Raw genomic sequence first — 14,475 nt, 5'->3', positions numbered from 1 at the left:
GCTGTTAGTTGCTGTGTTGGTTGCTGTAGCTCTTGAGGGTTTTTAAAAAAAAAAAAAAAATAACCAAGTGATGTTTCGATTGTCCTGGAGCATTTGGTTGCAATTTCCATTACCAGCAGCAACATTTTATTCCCAGAGGATGTTGTGTTCGTGTGTGTGTGTGTGTGTGTGTCCAGAATACATGGCAGCAAAAACCACAAAAGATCCAAAAGACTTGTAGGGTTTAATACTTGTCATTCATACCGGATTTCTTGGCTATACTTTCTCTTCGCTGGATGAGAGGGGAAAGGAGAGACCTCTCCAACATAACATTAAGATTTTTAGACTTCTGCTTCTTTTTAAGAAAAGGAGAAGACATGTTCACACAGGACTCACAATATTCTGAGGCAATAGTGAGCAAAGTCAAGGAAGAGATCTAAATGTTAATTGAGCAAATAGCCTACAATGTTCTGAAATCTGAATGAGTATTGACCAATTGCCTATATATTTCCTTCCTCATACCACTTCTGAATGAGACGGTCTTGTGGATATAGAATCAGCATCAGTAGGCACAAACCACTAAAATTGAGGCACTCTATTGTGACAGCATTCACTTCCCAGAAGAAACTGTACTTTCCATAGTGAAGTCGAAGGCTTTCATGGCCGGCATCCATGGTTTTTTGTGGGTTTTTCGGGCTATGTGGCCATGTTCTAGAAGAGTTTCTTCCTGACATTTCACCAGCATCTGTGGCTGCCATCTTCAGAGAATGCTTTGCCTGGAAAAGGTTGGGTGTATATATACTGTGTGAGCCTGGGAATGCAGGAGTGATTTGCATGTGCCTCACAAAACAAGACACATGCAAGAGAGGACAGCAATACTTTAAAGGTGTTCTATATATCACCTGGAGGAAGAAATTCTTGTACTATATATGTTGTGTGCATTTGTATGTAGCTAGTTTGGGGGGGGGGATTTCTAAGACGGGGTGCTGTCTCCCATTCCCCCCCCCCCCAAATAATCTACTACAGGCTGTAGCCTGCTATTTTACCACCAAATAACTTCTTAAAACAGACAGTTCTTTTCAGAAAATCATCCTGTTTAGGACGCAGGATAGATTTTATTGCACAAGGTTTTAATATTATCTACTCAACACAATAGAAAAAGGCCATGGCAAGTCAGGACAAAGAAAGCATTTGTTCCTCAGCAAATATTTTGTATGTCATATGATAACATGAAGCCTTATGGACTAAAGAATTTATGGCAGTCACTTGTGGTCACTGTGGATTTCATCAGCAGAAGGAGAAATCTACAGTATTTATCTAGATTTCAGTAAAACCCTTTATTATATAGCTGTATTGCCCCTGCCACAAATAAAGTACCAGAATATATGTGTTTGTGTGTATGCAACCTGGATTTCTGAATCATATCTGCCTGTGCACTTTTTCTCACTCCTGTAAACATTTACTTTTTATGCAATACAATTCTAAGCATATTTATTCAGAAGCAACGTCCCATTGGATTCAGTAGGTCTTGCTACAGAATAAACATACTTACGACTATAGCTTTAATTATTTTTTCTGCAACATGGATTAGTTTTTCCACTTATTTTTTAATGTAGTTCAACCAAGGAGTCAGAGGGAGATTTATAAAAGAAGGTGCCAAGGTTTTACATTTAAGAAGAAAAATTATTGATTATCAGCATATGTTAACCTACTTAACTATATAAATGTCTGGTACTGTACTTTCACTCTAGATATTGCCATTCTCTATATAGAAATAGAAAAATAGGCATTTATCATAATATTTTTACACAGTGCACAAACCAAGTGGTCAGAATGGACATGGGATGGTAAGGCTGTATTTTCCTACATTTTGTCATGCTTAGAAAAATACAGGATTTAACACAGTATGACCAAGCCCTAAGATGCTGCATCACAGATGCAGAGTGTCCATCTTGTACCCACAACTCTACATTTCTCTATGCCTGGGAGCTACTAAGTCCCTGTTGTCATGTGCTTTCCAGTTGTTTCCACTTTTGGCAACCCCCAGGTGACCTATGGTTAGGTTTTCTTTCATTTTTTTAGAGAAGGCTTGAAACTGTCTTCCTCTGAGGCTGAGAGTGTCTGACTTCTCCAAGGATGTCCCATAGATTTCCATGGGTCTTTAAACCTTGGAGTACCAGAGTCCTAGACCAACACTCAAACCACTATACCACATTAGCTCAAGCCAATTCTACAGCCATTAAGAGGGAGGGGGGGATAAGAGATGCTGGTGACCATGTACTGGGGTCTGCCACCTTCCCTTTTATAGCTCTCTAGGGAGAGCAAAGAGGGACATCACTGATCCTTTTCTCCTATAGTCAGTTTCATACTACACTGTTTTAGCACTATTATTCCACTTTAACTGCTTTGGCTGCATTCTGTGGAATTCTGGAATTTGTAGTTTAATGAGGCCTAAGACCTTAAAGCCAAGAATTCAAAATGCCCCTCCCTGCAAATCCCAGGATTCCACAGCAGGCACCCGTAGCAATTAGCTGAATAATAGCCAGTGATGTATTCAAGTCTTTTACTTCAGGTCTCAAGTCAAGTCTCAAGTCTGTACCTTCAAGTCTCAAGTCAAGTCTCAAGTCATTGCAAGATACTATCCAGTCAAATCTCAAGTCTTGGAAATAACTTTAACAGAGAAAAGGACGTGGTGGTGCATGTGTTTGTGGGGAGGGGGGTGGATTTCAATAACCAGAGAATCAAAAAGACATACTCAAAGTTGGGGGGGGGATTCTCTGAGGAGTACAGCAAATGTGTTAGGCAATGGGATTGAGATGGAAGGATCCTTTTAACACTTTTCAAAAACTTTAGAAGTCTCCTCCAATGTGCAATGAAGACAATCTGCTTAGCAGACCTCAATCCTTGCCTCAAGTCCATTGCCAAACATGTTTGCTGTTTCTGGATGAAATTTGACTGGCAAGTTGGTCGCTAAAAATATACATGTGTCAAGTTAAGTCTGTGCATCGTTTAATGCCAAGTTGAGTCCAAGGCAAGTCATTTGACTCAAGTCTACATCACTGATAATAGCATGGTGTGATAGTCAGCTGTATCTGGTAAATTTCATAGGGATGGGAGACAGTCCTCACCATTTAGGTGCCTTTCTCCGTCCCTCTCCACATCCATCTAATGGCCATAGCAGTATCCTATATGCTTGGCAGTTGCCTGGAGGGCAGAGGTTTTGGACAGAGTCCAAGGGGCTAGTCAATAGTCCATTGTATCCATCCAAAACATGACATACGCACACATGGTTTCACTTATCAATCACCTTACATATGCACTCATCCAAAACACGATGTATGCACACATGGCAAGGCCACACCCTTGAGATTGAAATATTTGACCTGGGGTGTTACCATCAGGGTCTCTTAGAATTCTCTCATTCAAAGAGTCACCATGAATCAAAACTGACAGGACAGTAAATAACACAAAACTTAATTTAACTATTATGAATATGTCAGAATTTTAAAGAGATGGAGAGATTTTGAAAGTTCAGTACAGGTCCTAACAGGGCTAGTTAATTGCTCTCTTTTCTCTATAGGACTGTGAAATGCAAATGAGGCTATGGAAGATTTTGAGGTCATGAGTCCAAACCGTTCAAGGTAATCTTTTATACTGTGGAACAGGCTGTCCCCTGCACCAGTAGCTGTTCATTTCTTCTGCTGAACATTGCTGTCATCATATAAACAGCTCTCCTCAGTGAGTTCTGCCACTCAGATGTTCCAAGTAACTCCTTATAATGAATTGAGTGTTATGTCGTGATCTAAGTGTTGGAATAGGGCTGTGGGAGACCAGAGTTCAAATCCTCACTTACACATTGAGTGTCTTTGAGCACATCACACTTTCTCAGCCTTACAGAAAGGCAATGGCACATCTGTGAATAAATCTTGCCAAGAAAACCTTATGATATGGTGCCCATAATTTGTAATCAACATGAAGGCATATAACAACAACTGCGAATCACATGCATGTGTTGGTCGATTCAGATCTGCCGTCTGCTCATCCTTGGTTTGTAATATCTTTTTATTAACAAGAAGTGAGTATTGTTATCATTACTAGAACCTGCTATAAATCTGTCAGAATATCAGCAGCACAGATTTGAAAAGTGAGTTTTTATTAAGAATTCATTATGAGAGTTTGCAAAAAGTTATGTAAACGTAGGCTTAGATATTACATACATGAGAAATGTGCAGCCTCCAGATGCTGAACTGCAAGTTCCAGCAGCCCTTGCTAGCAGAGCCAATTGTGAGGAATGCTTGGAGTTATAGTTCAACAACATCTGAAAGACCATATGATTCCCACCCTTGGCATACAGGAATGAAGACACTAATGACATTCTTATGTACCTGATTAGGAAAAAGCCCTTTAATGTGGCTGGCTTTGGAGAAAATATGCTTTGGATCATGCTGCAGTGCATCTCTTGAGGTGCATAGAGGCCTTTTTGTTATTTTTGAAACTTGTCAAACTTGTAAGTAGGACCTGTAACATAATGCTCCATTACAAGATTCTAGCCAAGCTGTCATGCCCTCTGCCAGGATATTATGCTCTATTCACTCTCCGGCTATTCAGTCTTCCTGTCCTGGATGTTGTTCCCCCTCCACCACCATGTAAGAGACAGTAAGAATTCTGTGGCTACTGAACATTTGGGCTGTTTGGGGACAACTCCACTCTTTTGGTCCCCTCCCCAAGTATTTTGTTAATTCTGTAAAGTTAGAGCTAAAGGTACACAAGTGAAGTCAAGCACAGTATAAGTGGAGCTACAGCGAAGTGCAAGGAGTGAGATGTAATATCTATCAATGTTGTCATTTTGTCACCAAATATTCAAAGCACACAGTTCAATCCTCTGCATGTCTTCTCAGGAGTAAGCCAAAATGCAATTGTGTTAAGCCTTATTCTGGCTTTGATAATATGCAATGTTTGAGGGAAGTGTCTTATAAAGTAGGCAGATTCTGGATTCTGATGCCGGCTGCTTTTTCTGTAAATGCAAAATCCCAAAAGTCCATTACAATTTCAAATTCTTTCCCATGTGAGTTCTCTCATGGATGATAAAACTCTCTCTCCAAAGAAAAGAAGTAAAGTTTGGGTATGCCTCCACACTGTAGAAATAATGCAGTTTTAATGGGCATGGTTTCAACCTACAGAATCCTGAGATTTGTAGTTTTTGAAACACCAGCACACTTTGGCTGAGACAGCTACAGACCCTGTAAAACTACAAATCCCAGGATTCTATAGGATGCAGCTACAATACTTGAAGTGGTATCAAACTGCATTATTTCTATTTCTATTACTATTATTAACATTTATTTATAGAGTGCTGTAAAGTTTGCACAGCATTTTACACAGTAAGGTTCAAAAAAGGGGGGGAAGTGGCATACAATCTAAAACAACAACATTACATGATTAAAATATATCTTAAATAATACTAAGTACAGTGTACATTCTACAGTGTAAATGCACCCTAAATAATCTGGAAGGAAAACTGGTAGAAAATAAGCAACATAACAAAACAGAGTGAATCAGTCATATTATTTTTGTATGTAATTGTCACAGATTTCAGGGAATGTTCAAGTATTTACTTCAAGCATAATCAAAGTGTATATATTTATTATGATCATGATCTTTAAATTCCAGTAATGCCACAAAATTATTCCATAACATGGAATGATCCCCCCTTTTAAAATCAAGAATGGTCTCAGTTTTTTATTCTAAGTTGCTAATTTCCTCTTTTGTCACTACTATACTTTATTTTGGAGAAAATGTGTTGTTGTAAGTTGCTAGAATGCTGTATGTCACATTCTAGCCATCTCCTCTGAATCTCTAGAATTTATATCTTTTGGTGGAGGGGATGAATGTTGTGTATCCATTTGTAGTGCATACTATGGTTGCCAGGTAAAATATAGAACAGGGCTCCTATACTTTCAACAGCTATGCATGACAGGCAACACCTGCTGAAATTTCCTTTTCTACACAACTGAGCCTCGTCCTGTGCAGACATACCTTGGGTATCAAAGCATGTGACAGCTGGTGATGGATTGCAGCTGTATGTCTTCAGCTAATAATACAATAGACAAAGGGGGAAATGGGATTCCATTCTAGCTTATCCTGCTATAACTGTAGCTGCCTAACTACATCAGGCAAAGTAAAGAGCAGTGGCTTCCTTAATCCCTCACGGAATGCATAAACAGCAAAACAGAAAAGGGGAGAGCAGATATGTCTGCTTCACCAGCTTCTCCCAACATGTCAAAAAAGTATCAAAATGGAAATATGAATAGTATTGGGTGGTGAAAAGGGGGGGGGGAATCAACCCTGTATGCATTTTGGAAGAAGCCTTCATGTGATCTAGAGAAGGTTCAAAATGATTTTGTTTTCTTCTGCAAGGCTTGCCTGACCTGGTTGTTTAATTTGAAATGTGTGTATTGTTAATTTTGAATAAAAACCTTACCCTCATAAACACTCATCCCCGCATCTGAATAGAATCTGTTGAAGCTGTACATGGTCAGGCACAGGAAATGGTTTTGGATGGGCATCACACAGAACACATTCTGTCATTTCTCACACTGTAGCTGTAGCTGGTGAGGTTATTTCTGGAAGGCTGATATATTGGAGAACAATGTTTGTGGTGTCTTTTCAACTAAATGGGGGGAAACACTCACCCATTTTATTTTAGATTTGTGGAAGACAGGCTGTTGCAGAAAACACAAATCCAGTCGATAGCAGGGTGGAGGAGTTCCTTTGTATGAAAAATGGAATCATTACTGTATTTTCATCTGCCAGATACTAGAATAGATGGTGTTCTTTTATATCAGTGCAAATTTTAAACTATCATTCCTAATGCTAACTAAAATGATGTGCATAGACCATGAATATAATCTACGAATTCCAGTTTTATCTATGTAGATCAAGGATATAGAATGGTATTGCTGTGTTCAGTAATACTGTTTGTTTTTCATGCCCTTTTCAGAATATTCCATTCCCCTTCCCTCACCCTTTCCATATTCCCACCTTCTTATTCAGTTACATGCCCAAACCCCTGCACTCATTTAAGCAATTCTTGGATGTCCCTTCCTTCCATCACTTTGAGTATTTTTTCTAAATATTTTTTGCACTTCTGCAAAGCTTTGAGCTCCATCAACCCTACTGACACCTGCCCTTATGTATGGGTTGTATATTTCATTGGCTGCTCTCATGCATTGGCTGCAAAAGGTTTCATACTTTGAGAATGAATTCAAAGACATAGCCATGTTAGTCTGGGAAATCAGTACTGACTTTGATAATGCGTTTTATGCACACATTTCAAAGATACATGTTACTAGCACATTTTTCTTTTTGTATGTGAATTGGATCACAAGTTTACGTATGAATTCATGATTATGAATTGTGATTCCTCATTGTCACCACTTGCCATTTAAAATTTCTATCTCTTGGCTGAGTTCGGGGTGGCAAACTCTCTAACTGTACCGGATACAGCTGTGGAAATTAGGACACATGTGGCCAGGCAACATCAGAGTGTGGTCAAAATGGCAAAAGTTATTAATGAAGAACACACAAGTTAGAAGAGTCTGCCAGTTTGCTTTTGTTCACCATACTCAGAAGGGCAAAATTCCACCCCATCCTCTTGCCCCACCCCCCAGTTAATTTTGTGCAAACTAATTTTGAATTTTGAACTCAGTTTGCAGTAACTGAAGTCGATGGAGGAAGAAGAAACTGGAACATGTTAAAAGAAGCTAAAAATGGGATGACACACGTTTAATTAGGACTGTCCCACCAAATCAGGACAGCTGGCAGCCATGTTATAATGCTCAAGTGATGCGACTATAACCATTAAAAAAAATCAAATGTGAGATAAAGAGAATATGGATGCTTGGGATACTGCCATAAAGGTCTCTTAATTTTTCTTTAATGACTGTAGACAGAGAGGCAGACAAGACTCCACAAGATGGCTATGAACTTTCCACGATCCAGAAGCAGGATGGAATAAACCTGAAACAGATCATAACAAAGAGGCCACATGTCTTGCAAGGAATCTAGCCACTAGTTCAGTAGCCCAGAGCAATGAAGTGGACCTAAGAAGCAAACAGTTGCCCAGGTCTTGCTTCTCCAGTTACAGCACTACTTTCCAGCAGCCTTTTCAGGATTTGTAAACAAGACCCAGCACCTTACGGGGATAAAGTCACGTAGAATAGGATACTTTTCTGAACCTTGGGGTCATGCCTGCAGCTCTCCAAAAGCTTGAGGAAGCCTGTTGAAACCAGTGGGAACGGTGCAGGGCTTTTTACAGAGGAAAGCTGAGCTGGCAGTGGTTGGGAAATAGTTGCTTTAGCCTGTTCAGGACAAATACAAACAAGGCGTGTGAAATTAGACCTCGTGCTTATAAGAGATTTAGCATATCATTGACACATGTGATAAAGAGATGGTTAGCATCTGAACTCGTAGACCCCTTTCGGTGCTAGAGAAGTTCGGGGGAGACTTTTCAAAGCTCATTTTCTTTAAACATTCCAGAGTTTGACACTGTTTACTTGAGAATGTTTCACTCAGGGTCAATGTAGGATTTTTGGAAATGGTGAAGTTATGGGGGAAATGAGAGCCATTGTGGAGTGGTTGTTTGAATGTTTGGATTAGGATGTGGGAGACCAGGCTTCAAATCCATGCTTGACCATGGAAAACACTCTGGGTGACCTAAGAAAAGTCACACTCTTTCAGCTCCAGAGGTAAGTAATGCCAAATTCCCTCTGAATAAACCTGGCCATGATAAGTGTGCCTTAGGAACTCATAAATTGGAAATTACTTGTAGGCATAAATAACAATGCAAAAACCTATTTTTCCTTAATAAATAAATTCATGAGAAAATGTTGGTTTTTCTCCTATTTTTCCCCTTGAATAAACATTGGAGAAAAACTATGTATGCAATATTTTAGATTCTTATCAAACCTAAATTTACTTTACTTTATAAACTTTTTAAAACTTTGCTGGTTCTCTTGGTAGTAAACAATCTGTTTAGAAATGTAAACTATTTAGAGTTCAACAATTATACAATAAATTAATGATGGACTGAAGAAGCAAGTACAAAAACAAAATAGATCTGGCAGCATAGAATCAAACATGTCGCTGTTTAAAACTAAATTTAAACCCACTAGCAGAACAACAGCAAAAACTATAAAAGCACTAAAATATTTATTAACATGCCAACAATTTTACTGTTTTAAAATAAAAATAACAGTAGCATATCAAAGGATATTATTTGGTATATTCATGAAATGTAGACTAATCTGCATGTTTGTGCAGAAGTAAAACAAGCTATTTAGTGGAGCTGAAAGACATGTCTAATTGCACACTTGGCTAGAGTCTCAGAAGTATTGGTGGGTTAATTTTGTAAAAGGAAAACTGGAAATATACAGAAATGCAGACAGGTATACTATGCTACCTAAACACACATATCTTAGTTTTGTCATCTGAGTAGTAAGAAATGGGAGAAGCCAAAAACAGAATTCATAAATTTTGTAGTAAACAAAATAAAGATTATTATGTGGACTGAAACAATCTCATAATATCACAGTATTAAGGACTAACAATATATTTGATTATCCAGTTTAATACTGAAAAACACTGAACTCCTAAATAGTGTATTTCTGTTTTCCCAAAAGATGGGGAACATTGGGGGTTCCCACCAGCAATGCCAGTGTCTCATTGATATATGGGGAAATTTTAGCTCAAAGGTAGCTTGCAAGAGAAGGGTAAATGTAAGAATCTTTTCACCTGTGTTTACTAGTGCTAACTGCAGATAGTACTCCAGTTTCTGTAAATTAAGTATTTTGTGCAAGAATGCACACAAAAATCCAAGAACTGAAACAATCTTAAGAATCATACAAGGCTACTAGAAGGAAAGGTGTGAAGGTCTGGATAGAGAGACGTTGCTGGTTAAAAAGGGAGAAGTTGGTGGTTAAAATTAGCTGCAGTTTTGATCAGGTATTAGAAAATCAGTGTGTTACATGGTTTCTTCATAATAAACCTCAAGGAGTGTACAGTCTACATGTATCATGCAACGTATCTTCCCTCTCAAAATATATTAAAATATATATTACATCTTAAATTTTGAATACACACACACACACACACACACACACACACACACACACACACACTAAAAAATGTGAACCTTGGTTTGTTATTTTATGTAAAGGATACCATTTTACTATGTCATTGTATTTAATTTGACTTGGGCATCCATGGATTTTGGTATCCATGGGGGTACTGGCCCCAAACCCCACTGGATGCCAAAAGCCCACTTTAGTTTCTTTCTCCTTTCATTTTCTACCACTGCATTTTGCTTCAGAATCAGTTTCTGAGTAATAAGGAGTATCTAGAGCCTCTCTTCCTCCTTTTATCTGTAGGGCTTTAAAATGGTATAACTGCTATAGTTTAAACACCATTCACTACCCTACTCTCTCAACCCTGCCCCACTTGTCCTTTTTAACATCTCACCTAATAAAGACTTTTGAAGAACTCAGAAGCTGGCTTAGTCCTTTGTGACTTTCCAGTTGGCCAAACGTTTTTTTAAAAGTACTAATATTTATTTTGTTTTTCCTTTTTCCTTTGAATACAGCTTTTTAAAAAATGATAGTAAAAATCCCCACTATTTATGAAGAGGGTGAACATATCTAGTTTTCTGAAAAGTTAAAGTCCAACATTTTTACATTGAGAAGAAGCTGTAATAGCAGACATTAATGTTGCTGGACTAGGAAACACATGTTTGCTTCTTTTTTGTCTGCTAAAGCATCAGCATTTTTTTTATTCCCATCATCTCCCATCACTTTCTTCCCTTGCATAATTGTGACTGTTTACTTACATCAGTAAAGTCAACTCTATCCCTGTTATATTATATGTTCCTCCTGTCAGTGAAGTTACTCTCCATCCCTGTTACTTTTTATGCTCCCCGCTGAATGGAAACACACTTGTTTACCAAGGCCTGTTACAGACTGCCAAAATAAAGCTGCTTTGGGTCTCTTTGGAGGTATGCTCTTTAAATGACGCATGGGTCCTAAGAGTCCGGAGGTCGTGCCAAAGCCACACTCCATTCCTAAGCACTGGAGTGCAGCTTTGGTGCAGCTTCCGGATTCTTCGGATGCATGCATCATTTAAACAGCATACCTCCAAAGATACCCGAAGCAGCTTTATTTTGGCGGTCTGTAACAGGCCCAAGTCTTCTTCTTGTGTTTTACATTGCTTTTCTTTCTTAAAAGTGCCTTTCAGAGAAGCCTGAAACTCAGAATGAAGTTCCCAGGGTGTGGACAAACATGTGATATATTCCAAATTCCTTTCCCATCTTGGATAACATTTCAAGAATCTCTGGGCAAAGAGAGAAGCCGCTTCCTTCAGATTAAATGCTGCCCTCTTTTAATAAGGGTCACTTAAACTATTACACATTTCCCGCACAGAAGACATCTTCACAATGTATAGTGGATAAAGTTTTGGTCTGTGGCAAGGGAGTCTTATGCTAAGCCTAACTCTTCTGAATTTTGGTGTGTGTGTGTATTCCCAGTGGGCCCAAATGGGAGCATGTCCACACAATGCCATATGCACATCAAACAGAATAGTTTGGGAGTTGCAAATGAGAAACGTTGGGCCTGAACAGACAGGCCAAAATAAAGCTGCTTTGGGTCACTTTGGAGGTTTGCTATTTAAATGATGCATGCATACCAAGAGGCCAGAAGCCGCGCCAAAGCCATGCTGCAGTCCTAAGAACTGGAGCGCAGCTTTGGTGCAGCTTCTGGCCTCTTAAGATGTGTGTGTCATTTAAACAGCATATCTCCAAAGTGACTCAAAGCAGCTTTATTTTGGCCTGTCTGTTCGGGCCCTTTAACACCTCCAAAGTCAAGAAGACAGGCAATTGAGGCAGGATGTTTTGCTGGACAAGCCCAATAAGGTTGATTTACAATTTAATTCTCAACCTGGACATGGCCAGACCAAGCAATCCTTTACAATGTAGATTTTCTTTCCCTTTGATGTAGGATAAACACCTTTGCCTTCAAGCTAGTTTTTGGCTATAAAAGATCCCAAAATTCTTCATTAGTGGACATGGGGAACTCTGCCTGGTCCCAGTACATCCGTTCTTCCCTCCACTCACTCGAATGGCTGTATACCACGCTATCCCCCTCACAATTGGATCCGGGGTCAAGCCTCATCTTCTGGAAGTATCACCATTAGTTCAGCCTCCAACTATCCCAAGCTAACTCCTGATTTCCTTAGTCCTGGCATGTACGTGTGAATGAATGTGGATTTCCCCCCTTAATTAATTTTCCCCCTTAATAAAAGACATACTTCATTCAGCAAATTCTGCCTCTGCAATATTCCTTTGAACCCATTTCTCTTGCTATACATAAGGGAAATGGTCTCGAGAGACCTTGCAGCCGACCCAATAAATTGAGCTATGCAAAATTCCCCTAGAGTGACCCTTGGATACAGGAGATGAGTTCAAATCCTCAATTAGTCAACTCATTTAACTCACCAGGTATCTAGGTGGGCCAATTACTATCTGTCAGTCTGATCTACTTTATAGGGTTTTTGTAAGGATAAATCAGTGGGGGAAAGGAAGAGAATCATATATGCTGCCTTGAGTATCTCCAAGAGTGGAATAAAAATGCCAAGAATGAAATAAAATGTTGCAGAAAACATGGTAACTATGTGCATGTTGCTAATGCAATAACTACACCATAGAATTCATAACATTGTGTGACCAAGGGGGACCAGCATCCCCGGTGACGCAATGAGAAGAAGTGATGGTTGCCTTGAGAACGGCCTGTTGTATATTAGTAGCAGAACAGGGCGCATGTGGAAGACTCTTAATATAGGAAGACATAGGCAGCATCTATGGGGAGAACGATATTGAAACAACCACCACCAGGAGAAACAGTGGGTTTGAATAGGGCAGAATAAATGATAAAATCTGACATGGGGGCTGCATCATGTAAATCTCCACCGGCTGAACAACCAGATTCTATGATTTGGATGTTAATTGTGCTACTCAGCCATTGTGTTAAAAGGCAATGCTGTGCAACTGAACCAAGACCTCAAACATGTCGCCAAATGAACAATGTGTGTCCATGCACAACAACTCTGCTTCTGAATGGTCATAAATAAATAAATGGAGGCGTTCCAAAATGGATAAAAATGTCCAACTGCTTCTTTAGGGGAATTTACACGTGCACAAAGCATCAACAGGACTCCAGCCATAATGCTCTCAGGATGACAAATTCTACTTCAGCATAGTCACTATTTTAAACCAAAAACAACAAATCAACTGGAGAATATTTGGTGTGCCCCTATTATTCCCTCCATAGAAGCACTTTCCAAGAACAACAGGTTGGTAAACGTGAACAAATCTTCCCTTACTTTCTGCCTTGTTGGCACCTACTTGTCCTGCTCATTCAGAAGCAGCAAATGAAATGAATGCCATCAAACTTTTGACGTTAATCTATTTACAGCTTCTTTAAACACATTAATTTGACTGGCTCCACCTAATAAGAGGCCAGAATTTACAACCATGCTGTAAAGCCCCCTTGTGTCATGTCATAAATCTCTCCACAAATGTTGATCTGTTGCCTTGCCTCTGCAGTGGCTGTTTCATAACAGAGTAACACAGAACACACTGTGACAGCACTTGTGACTGGTTCTCAGTCATAGGTCTATCTCCTGCTGTTAGTCTTAAAGAAGACCTACTAAATCACTAAAGTGTTTGTATCTTGTGAGCCACCTTGGGTCCCTTTTTGGGGAGAAAGTCAGCATAGAAATGAAATAAATAGTTGGGACTTGCCAACAGGATTTTGACCATAGTGCGCCACAGCATGCTTGCACATAATAGGGGAAGTTGTGTGAAGACATGGAAGTGGGTCTTCAGTGCTTTGTTGTTGTTGTTGTTGTTGTGTCACTTTTGACTTATTGTGATTCTAAGGCAAACCTATCATGGGTTTTTCTTGGCAAGTTTTTTTCAGAGTTGATTTGCCATTGCGTTCCTCAGAGGCTGAGACAGTGTGACTTGCCCAAGGTCACCCCATGAGTTTACATGGCAGAATGAAGATTCAAACCCTGGTGTCCAGAGTAGTAGTCTAGGAGAGATTATATCCATTTTGTTTCATCCTGAACTTGGATAGTCACACATCCTTTTTTTCCCCATACAATTTTGCCAATTATGTTTTGCAAGTTGTTTTCTTGATAAAATGCATTTTGGATTACATTTTCATGAATGCATGCATGTTTGTATGTACTTTCCCCCAATAAAATATTTTGATGGAAGAATTAAATTGCAGCACCCAGGGAGAGCACATTTCAAAAGAAAACTGAGTGGGATAGTTTGCATCTTGTTTTGAAGGTATCATGTTTTGTGACCTCACATAAAAATGCAAACCAAATTAATTCTTTGACCACCTCTGTCTCATACCCTTCCTTTCCATAGAAGAGGTTCAA

Source organism: Sceloporus occidentalis, unplaced genomic scaffold (genome assembly GCF_023333645.1).
Source record: "Sceloporus occidentalis isolate IW3139 unplaced genomic scaffold, rSceOcc1.0.p SCAF_1, whole genome shotgun sequence".
Classification (NCBI taxonomy): domain Eukaryota; kingdom Metazoa; phylum Chordata; class Lepidosauria; order Squamata; family Phrynosomatidae; genus Sceloporus; species Sceloporus occidentalis.
This window is presented reverse-complemented; position numbering follows the sequence as displayed.